General features: G+C 40.6%; 1 long non-coding RNA gene across 1 annotated transcript; it reads left to right on the plus strand.

The window, feature by feature from the left end:
* Positions 1-8,451: 8,451 nt before the first annotated feature.
* On the plus strand, positions 8,452-9,459 carry LOC122215116. Its single transcript, XR_006200248.1, has 3 exons — positions 8,452-8,526; positions 8,605-8,800; positions 9,336-9,459. It is a non-coding gene; the product is annotated as an uncharacterized LOC122215116 (long non-coding RNA).
* The last annotated feature ends 1,604 nt before the right edge of the window (positions 9,460-11,063 follow it).

Genomic DNA, 11,063 nt, shown 5'->3' on the forward strand with positions numbered 1-11,063 from the left:
GAGACACTTTGATCCAACTTTATAGATGAAAATGCTTTGAAACTGAGCTATAGTCCCTATGAATATATGACTACTTCCTCCTTCCAGTTCAATCTTACTTTTAGTTGTCACCCTTTTGTGATTCCAACCTAAAGGAAGGAGGAGTAATTGGGGCCTCCTTTAGTGGGTTATGGCTTTCAGTCTTTATCCCTTTAGTCCCACAAGGTGGCCCACAGTACTTCTCCCCTTCCTAGCCATCCTCTCTGAAACCAATAAATGTTTCTAAGGAAAAGTTTAGGCTTCTTGAAATCAGCATTCACCCACGTCAAGCTCTCATAGTTCACTATCTCATTAGCTCTCTGATGTCTACTCTTCCCAATTATTCCAAGAGGGAATGTTGGTTTGAACTACCTAGTCTGCCATTACCAGATGTTGCTGTCTCAATGAATATGTATATGTACTTTTTTCCCTCAGGTAATTTATTTTATGGGTTATTCCAAGAGCGTCATAGTCTCATTATTACTTCTAGGAAGATGTGGAATACTAGGCATACACTTATTACCAAGAATTATACTGAAAAGTTTTATTCACATAGAAAAAAAACTTAGCTGTGGACATAAGTTGTACAGGCCACATCTAGATACTTAGAAGATCCTGGAAATCTGGTTTTATGCCAACTCTACTTAACTTTACCTTGAAATGATTATGTAAATCCTCCTGAACTGGTATGTCAAACTAGGAGGTAGCAACTTGTCTCTGTTTCCAGGCTGCCTGCCTTCCCAAATTTCCAAAAAACCCCCTTATGCACCAACTTCTGCTCCCATCGGAAGTCAAACTGAATATATTTTCAGAGCACAACTATTGCAGGGTTAGTTCATATGTAAGCCTCAGCCTAGGAACATCCACTGAAATCTACTATAGCTAACTTCTTGCCTTTCTTTCTACTATCACTGGCTCTGACCCCCTACTGGCTTAGAGAACTCTCAAGTCACATTTTTTTCATCCCATGCCAAGTGTCCAGAGGTAACACAGTAGTCAATGCACACTCATCCTGGTTTTGAATAAACTACCATTATTCTATTTAATCTTATCAGCTGTGTTTTTTACTAATCTTTGCTCCCTTGTTCCTCTCTCCTCTGTGAATTTTTCCTTACCGGAGAAACATGTTTCTGGTCCCCAGTATCATCTCTTTCTCTTTCTCGGTCAGTTAGTTCACAGAGATGCTTGCTTCCCAAATTTCTCCAACACCCACTTTTTACAAAATCAAGCAAAAACAAAACAAACAAAACTAATACAGAATGCAGCCAATTCTCCTTTATTTCTTTTCTTGTCCATATGTTTTTGGTAACCAAGGCCAAAGCATGGTCAGTATAGTTTTGCCTGGAAGATTCCATCAACGCTTTTAATGTAAATTATCACTATTGCAGATGATTAACATTTATATTTCCAGCTTACACCTCTCCTCTGAACTCCAGAGCTGTATATTCAACTACTTCTTGACCTATCTCAAGGTACTTTACGTATCCCAAAAGTACTTTATTATTTTTTTAGTGTTTATTATTTTGAGAGAGAGACAGAGTGTGAGTGGGGGAGGGGCAGAGAGAGGGAGACACAGAATCTGAAGCAGGCTCCAGGCTCCAAGCTGTCAGCTCAGAGCCCAACGTGGGGCTCAAACCCACAAGCTGTGAGATCATGACCTGAGCTGAAGTCAGCTGCTTAACCGACTGAGCCATCCAGATGCCCCCCAAAGGTACTTTAAACTCCAGATATCTGAAACCAAAATAATGTTCTTTTCCCAAACCTCTTCTCCAGTCATTCATATTTAAACAAATATCACTACTATTCATTTCCTAAAACATGTATTTGGAGGTTAAAAAAAAATTTTTTTTAACATTTATTCATTTTTGAAAGGCAGAGAGAGACAGAGCATGAATGGGGAAGGGGCAGAGAGAGAGAGGGAGACACAGAAGCAGAAGCAGGCTCCGGGCTCTGAGCTGTCAGCACCAGAGACCGATGTGGGGCTTGAATTCACGGACCGTGAGATCATGACCTGAGCCGAGGTTGGACACTTAACCAACGGAGCCACCCAGGCACCCCTGGAGTTTTTTTTAAGTCGATAGACTTAATTTCATAGAACAGTCTTTGATTTAAAGAATAATTGAATAGGGGTGCCTGGGTGGCTTGGTTGGTTGAGCGTCAGACTTCAGCTCAGGTCATAATCTCGCAGTTTGTGAGTTTGAGCCCCGCATCAGGCTCTATGCTGATAGTTCAGAGCCTGGAGCCTGCTTCCCATTCTACGTCTCCCCCTCTCTCTGCCCCTTCCCTGTTCATGCTCAGTGTCTCTTGGTCTCTCAATAATAAATAAATGTTAAAAAAAAATTAAAAAAAAGAATTGACTAGACACTACAGAAAGTTCCCATATTCTTCCTCTCTTCCTGCCCTCAGTTTATCCTATTGTTACTATTTTGCATTGATGTGGTATATTTGCTATAATTGAGGAAATAATATTGATATATTAATAACTAAATTACATTGGTTACAATAAGGTTCATGCTTTGTACTGCATAGTTCCATGGGTTCTGCCACATGCATGACAGAATGTGTACACTTACAGTCTCATACAGGATACTTTCACGGCTCTGAAAACACCCATTGCTTCGCCTACTATCCTCACATTACATTTCCCCCCACTCTCCTGCAACTACTGATCTGATCTTTTCACTGTCTCCATAGCTTTGCCTTTTCCAGAATGTCATATACTTGGAATCAGACAGCGTGTTAGTTTCTTTCACTTAGCAAAATGCAGTTAAGTTTCCTCCATGTCTTTTTTCAAACTTGACAGATCATTTCTTTTTATTGTTAAGTAATATTCCAGTAAATAGATGCACCTTAATTTGAATTAGTCATTCGTTTGTTGAAGGACATTTGATTGCCTCTGATGTTTGGCAGATGTGAAAAAGCTGCTATTAACATCAGTTTGCAGGTTTCTGTGTGGACATAATTCTTCAACTCATTTGGATAAATACCTATGAACACAATTATGGATGTGTTAGACCACATTTAGCTGTGTAAGAAACTGCTGAGGTGAGTTCCAAAGTGGCTATATCATCTTCCATTCGCACCAATGATGAATGAGCGGTCCTGTTGTTCCATATTCTTTCCAGCATTTGGAGTTGTCAGTGTTTTCGACCTCAGCTATTTTAACAGGGACGTAGGGGTATCTCACAGTTGACAGCCATCTTCTTTTACGAAGCAGAATCTTCAGCCTTCTTTGACACCTTTCTCTTCCTTAGTGTCTATCGCCAGTCTTTTCTGCAATTTTTCCTTTTACATGGGTTTCCACTTTATCTACTCTTCATCTTCATGGCTGCTACCCTAGTCCAATCTATCGTTACTTCTAAATTACCTCCAGGCTCTCTTGCCTCTTTTCAAAAACATTTTTTTAATGTTAATTTATTTTTGAGAGAAAGAGAGACACCATGGAGGAGGGGCAGAGAGGGGGACAGAGGGTCTGAAGCAGGCTCTGTGCTGACAGCAGAAAGCCCTATGAGGGGCTTGAACCCAGGAATTATGAGATCATGACCTGAGCTGAAGTCAGCTGCTTAACTGATTGAGCCACACATGCACCCCAGCCTCTCAACCTCCTAAATGATGCAACCACAGCAGTCTTTTCAAAAAAAATCTAATCATGTAACATCTCCAAAACTTCCCCAAAACTTCCCAATAGGTTTGCATTGTGCTTAAGATAGGACCAAATTTTTTGTTATGGCCAAAGTGTTCCATGCGGCTGTTCTCTTACTTCTTCAGTTGCATCTGGAACCATGCCCCTACACTCTCTGCGCTAACCGCACTAGTCCTACTGAGAGCCGTGAAAGCACTGGTGGTGATGTTCCATTTTGCTAAGTATTATATTCATCCCTACCACCATCCATTTTCCCCAACTCCCTTTGCCTGGTTTATTCTTACTCATCCCATCTACTCTAAGAACGGTTGTCACATCTCAGGGAATGTTCCCCTGAGCTCACCACAGAGATGAGTTCTATTATCCTTGCAAAATACCATATATCTCATGTGAAAGTTCTAACATTACATGTGTTTTTATGATTATTCGATTGATGTCTGTCTCTCACGCTCGATTCTGAATTAGAGGAGGGGTTTGCACTTTTGCTTATTTATTTAGTTATTTATTTTAAATCAGTACATCCTTAGCAACTAACACATGGTGTTGCACTAAGTAGATGCCTGGCAAAAATGTGTTAAACAAATGCTTTGTGCTAGCCGATAATGAGATTTATCAGTCAGGAAGTGAAACTTAGGGGCCTAGGAGCTATATAGTCGGAAAAATCTAGTTGGCAATTGGATGTAAGGCAAGAGAAAAAGAGGGAAGGAAAAGAAAACTATCATTTCTGATGCACAGTGCGTTCTTTTTCTTCTCACACTTAAGGAGCATTTAGGGAGGTAAAGGCTACCTAGGGGAAATTTTGGGGATCTGAAAAATCATGGTAGTTTTTCAAATTTTATTTAATATCTTCATTAAAAAAATCAAACTACTGCTCTCATTTCCCCTATAAGTCCAGGAGGTTTTATGTTTTTCCCCTTAGTTTTTCTATTTGGATGAAATACAGAATGTATGGTTTTTAATCAGCCTGTTCGTGTGCAGTTCTCCCTTAATCATGACGCCTCTCTCCTTGTATTACCCCCAAGATAAAGAACACAAGTGTATGTATGCTACGCCCAACAGGTTACAAGGAACTAATAAAAAACAGCCGGTTGCCATTCTTTCAAGTCCATTCCCAGATGTCTCTTCCACACACTAAGGTTATTTGCATGTGCTGAGAAATGGCTAAACCTCTAACCACATTGTGCCTTTAGAGTATTTCTCTCACTCTAAGTAAAGGATCTGCCATTTCCTCAGAGAGCTGTAAAGTAGCCTGTGCGGTCTCTGCCCCTTGAGGAAGCTGGTGAATTATTAATTAAGGCAATGAGAAAGAAGTGTGCCTGGGATTTTTTTTTTTTTTTGTCCCCCAGGACTCATCATAAAGTCTTTGGACATGCATTCTTAACTCTGATAGAGGTAGAGTCTCAATGAAGTCCTGTGCTCAGGCTGGCTTAGGCTGAGCACTCACATTCATAGCTTAATTCCAGGCTGGAAGTGGGTGGGGATAAACTACAGTACAGAGAATTATTGACAAAGACTTTTTAATTTTTTTTAAATTTATTTTTGAGAGAGACAGTATGAGCTGGGGAGGGGTAAAGGGAGAGAGGCCAGAGGATCTGAAGCAGGTTCTGTACTGAAAACAATGAGCCCGACATGGGGCTCAAATTCACAAACCTTGAGATCATGACCGGAGCTGAAGTCGGATACTCAACCAACTAAGCCACACAGGCGATGCAACAAAGACTTTGGAGAGACACTGTTTATTTCAGTGGAGGCTGGCCTTCATTCAGCTATCCATTTGCCTGTTCACTTCAAAATTTCTAAAATAATTTTGGGTGCCAGCTATGTGCAAACCATGGAACTAGCCACATGGACATAAAAACAATTTCTTTGGCTTACAAATTATGAAGGCCCTGCACGAGCAGTGGGCTAGTGCCCTGTGTTAAGGGAGCCTCAATGAGGAGTATGCACTGGGGACAGGTAACACAGCGCTCCATGATTTGGGCCCCATCCTGCTTATTCCTTATTTCCTGTTGTTCACCTGGCTGGTGGTTTTCCAAATTAGCTGAGAGGAGATGCAGAGAAGGAAATGGGAAGGGGCAGGCATACCTCAGCAGGCAGGCCTCCAGGCTTTCACTCCTGACCTTTGATTAAAGTGCTTTTGTTTTACATATTGTACTCCTTCATCTGATCTGATTGAAAGGAGTCAGTGACTAATACATTTGAAAATGATGATTCTAGCACAGACCATCTTTTCTCGTCAGACTGCTCATCATATTGTCTGCCTCCCTCAATAGTATACACGTTACAACTGTTTGCATGTCTTTGCTTATTGTTTCTCTTTCCTTCTTCCAACTTGGAAAGCTCTTTCCATTTTCTCTATTTACCTACCATGTATCAGCCCAGGGGAGAGCCCCCTTCCAAGGCTCAGTTCCATGGAAGCTTTCTTAGTAACTCTCACCCGAGTCTGCAGTTGTTTTCTTTCAATCATCAAAATGTTGAGCAAAGTGCTAAGCTCCTATTGTGCCCTTGGTAGATATGTGTGGGCTGAATGAGGATGTAAAAGGACAAAACAGAAAAGAAGCTGTGATGTTATCTGAAGGACAACCCCTTGGAGTTCAGCTGTAGGACACACACCGACTTTCATGTTTTAATCTGACTTTTGGAAAGTTTGTACAATTTCATTTTTTACTTAGAAGATTAAGAGTGGGAGAGGAGTAAAGGAAAAACTAAATAGGTTTCTTCAATAGAAAGCAATTCTAATATCTAAGAGCTATGCCATACTCAGGACTCTGGAGTATCTGTTTAGCTTTAAAGAAGGACTTTAATTCCCTGCCCTGGCCAGTCTGGCAAATACTAGAGCTCTTCTGAGAATTTTAGAATTTCTAAGGAAAGGTTGCCTTTGGTTATAATCTAGTTTCTTCTATTTCAACAACACAGCAAATGTTTACTGTGTATCTACTTACTCTGAGGAGTAGGAGGGAAATGAAATTGAATGAGACATGGTTTTGCATCTGGAAACTCACAGTTTAGTGGAGACACCACCACAAAGAAACACCGCAGCCCGTGGCAAGGATTTGAGTGGAAGTAGAAAGTGCAATAATAAATAGAGGAGGGAGAGATTAGTTTTGTCTGAAGGGAATCCCTAGCAGACCTGATAGAAGAAGCATTGCCTAAAGACGGTGGAGAAATTCCATAGGGGGAAATGAGGTCAGAGTATTGAAGGCTTGGGGGACAACACGGGAAAGGCAGAGTCAGGAAACTGTAGGAAATGTTTGTGATGCAGCGAATCACACGTGTGACCACAGCACCAGTTACAAGGGGAGTGGCATAGGAGACGTAACATGGAAAGTTGGCTACAGCCAGTTCACACAGGATAATTGATTTTATTTTATGCTCAGTCGAGGGCCATTTAATGTTTTCAGAAGGGAGATGATTGATACTATCAGCTTCGGGTTTGGAGCTAACTTTTGGCGACAAGACAGAGGAAGAGAGTATTCAGGAAACCACTGGAATGCTACTGACAAACCAATGACTACTAGACCCAGGACAACGGCAAGGAGACCAGATTGAAGGACTGGGGGGTGAGAGATACCCCAGGAGCCAATGGACAGGATTTGATATCACTTGCATGGGAGTGTATCTTTAATACAAAGGTAAAGTTCATGAAGATGTCTCCAAAGTTTTAAGCTTGACATACTGGGGGATGGTGATTCTATTTATTGAGATACAGAATGTAACAGAGGAAATATGGGGTAGAGAGGAGTAGAATAACTAGTGGAAGAAGATGGCGTGTTTGGTGGTACACATATTAAAATTTCAAACACCTATAAGTCATCTATGAAATGATGTCCCATGGGTAATTAAAGATGCCTCAGGAGTGAGGAGCATGTTTGGGAATCATTACTACAGTGGCAATTAAGTCATGGGGAAGGAAAGGCAAAGAAAGAGACTAGAACCTTTACAGATACTTATAGAGAGTCTGGCTGGAGAAAAAGACTAAGTCCAATGATGACACTAGGAGAATGCTCTACCAAGGAGGTCAAGAGAGTTATGAACAGCAGACAGAATGAGTAGAAAAAGAATGTGAAGACTTGAAATTGCAAATCAGGCAGATACGAATGATTTAGAAAAATAATTTCCCTCGAGGACATAGAGGGTGGAACTCAGATTGCATGAGGCCAAGGAGTTAACGAAAGGGAGAAAATGGGACAGGAGCTTGAGGAGGAAGAAGGAAGGGGCCAATTCCTGGAATACATTTTGTCTGTATTCTTTTCTGTTTTGTCATTTTACTCATTCAGCCCACACATATCTACCAAGGGCACAATAGGAGCTTAGCGCTTTGCTCAACATTTTGATGAAAGAAAACAACTGCAGACTCACTTGTAGGTGAAGGAGAAGGAATGAAAGAATCATCACAGAGAATGAACTACACATTAAATTAATAATAATCATGCTGTAGAAAGAAGCCAATATAAGCCAATAAAACTAGACCTCTGGCAAAAAACAGACCCAAAGGATAAGAATGGTGGAAAACAGATAGGCTGATTTAACATCAACGGGCATCAGAGAGCTCTGCCGGAAAAGGATATTAGGCTCCTTAAGTAGTTTTGATCACAGCAGTTTGGGTCACATATTGTGTGCACACACTTGGAGGGAAACCAACTAGCAACAGGGTTATCTTCAAGGCAAGACCAAGGAGGGGCTCAACAAGTGAGCCTGGGCACTAGCCACTCCCCATACTATGATAACATGATAATGACAGGAAGTGTGGCCTGATATAGTTCCAGCAGGAGCCTGGAGAGAGTAAAGAAAGAGACCAAAGGAGGGAGATGTTTGGAGTTCAGCAAAAGCACATGACTCCAAGCTGGTGTTCTGACATTATCCAGGTATTACAGTCTTGTCACCTCATTCTGATTTTGGTCAAAATCCGTACTAAATTAGAAATCATGTCATTGTGAAACCAGGTGGCTCACTAATTTACTAGTCAACGTGACTGAACGGAGTCAGCCTTGAACGAGAGAATGGGGATGTGTGACTCTCCTGGAAGCCTGGAGAGGGGATTTGCCTCACAGAAGCCAGAAGAGCCTACTGCTTAACTCCCTGCTCTAACTCAGAGTCCAGGAGTTACTAAAACTTCTCTATCTGAAGAGGTGGGGAAAGGTAATCAGCAGATGGGCAGAGAGGAAGGTATGAGAGGCTGAGGTGACGTAGGTTGGGGAAAGAGATTCAGTCCCAAATACGAGTAAAGAGAGTCACTGGATTGGAATGAGGCAGAACAAACAAGGAGAAGAGGCAGAAAGGGATGATTCAGAAAATCTTTGAAGCTGAAAGGAAGGGAGCTGAGAGATCCATTGACCTTGAATTTCTCTAAAACTGTTGATGTGGGTAAAAGTTTAAGAAGCTGGAAAGAACTAAAAAGGTTTCAACTGTTCCTGTGGGGCATTCAGTTAAGTGGGTGGATTACTGGGTGGGTTACTGGGACTCATGAGCAAGAGCTTAGGGGTAGAAAATGCTAGTCAGGAGAGCTGAAGGAATGGATGGTGGCCAGGAAGGGCCAAAAAATGGAAGAAGGTAAAGGGCTGGATGTCTGAAGGATGGGCTCAGTTACAGTCAGAATGGGACAGCAAGGAAAAGATGGAAGGACTGCATTCCACAATGCAAATCAACATTAGAAATCTATGTTGTACTTCTTCAGCTGGGTCAAGAGCTCCTTGAGTTATCTCAGTGACTGCTGCCATCAAGAGGAAGTACAAAAAAGGTGGAAGCAGAAATTCAAATGTTGAAACAGCTGTCCAATAGAAATATAAGGTAGATCTATCTTGTAAGTACTTAAACATTTTTTTTAATATCCATAATAAAAAAGAAAGAAGACTTAATAGGTTTTATTTAGCCCAAGGTATCTAAAACATTATCAATTCAGCTCTTAATCAGCATAAAAGTTACGAATGAGATAATTCACATTATTTTTCCTACAAAGTCTTTCGGATCTTGTGTGTATCAATCGCTGTCATCACATCTCAACTTGGATGCTAAATTTTTATCAGAAATATTTGACCTCTACGGAGATTTCATTTAATTCACTGCTGAGAAAGTAGATTCACGTACCCAGGTTGTTTCAAACCCAATTACATTTTGGAGAGTTTTAAAGTTTAAATTTATGTTAACTAAAATGCAATAAACAATTCAGGCTCTGAATCACAAAGCCGTATTCAAGTGCTCAGCAGCCACATGTGGCCAGTGGCTGTGGTATTGGACAGTGCCTGCATATTTGCCAACTGCTAATATCATTAAGCAGCTATTGATCGCTCCTGGGGTTTATGTACTGTTTTATGGAGATTAAGAGGTGAGAACTGGACACTGCCCTTTGGAAGATAAAACCACGAATGCATGAGAGTATGGGCATCTGATTCTCCTAGTCTGGGAAATTGCCAGGAGACAAAGACCGGCATTGTCATAACCAGCCATGAAGAGAGTTACCATGTTTTCTCTCACATACAGAGGATTTATAAAGCTCACCTCTCTTCTAAAAGTATATCCCTGCCTTAAGCATAAAATGCAAATGAGGATAACTGTATTATCAAATGGCTCACTCTATTTTCCAAGTCCTTTTGCTAGACCAGGCCATTGATGAGAGGCTTCTTAGAATTACCTTCCATTTTCCTTACTTGAAAAAATATTTGACTCTTGTTCTTGCACCAATTAGTAAGCTTGGATAAAAGGAATTGGTGTAAAGGAGAGAGATCTGCATTGTTGTTAGTGTGATTTATGCTGCCTGCTCTGTATCACCTGTATATGGCTCATAATCAATTTGCACATAAAGTTGATTGAGCTCTATGGGAATATTTAGATGAAAGAAACTCTGTAAATGCCAGGTATTTATTATGTTCATTATGGTCATATAATGTGGTAATAACAGAAATGTTACAATTGATTTAATGGCGCTCTGTACTTTGAAGCACATCTTTAGAATTATTATTGTAAACTTACTTCTTGAATTTTTATATTATTTCATGCCTGCTGTTTCATCTATGAGCTTTCTTGTATAGTGACCAGATGCTGAGTAGATTTAGTTGCTTTCAGAGGTATATCATGGTGTCCTACACACACGACTTGCAAAGAACAACTGCATATATTGTCTGATAATAGTTTGTGCGGTAGAAAGGACTGTGTGATCAGTCCTATTTTAGAGACAAGAAAAGTGAGGTGCAGAGATACGTAGTTTAAGATTACATAATTAGTAAATGGCTGTGTGAAGACCAGTACTCATCCCTACGCTCACCTTTTTCAGTGTTTTTGTTTTATTGTTTTCCATTTTTATGGAGGAATACCAACATATATCACTATATAAGGTGAAGGCATGTAGCACGGGGGTTCAATTTACATCTATTCTGAGATAATCACCATGATAGGTTCAACCAGCATT

The sequence above is a fragment of the Panthera leo genome, chromosome A3 (genome assembly GCF_018350215.1).
Source record: "Panthera leo isolate Ple1 chromosome A3, P.leo_Ple1_pat1.1, whole genome shotgun sequence".
NCBI lineage: Eukaryota > Metazoa > Chordata > Mammalia > Carnivora > Felidae > Panthera > Panthera leo.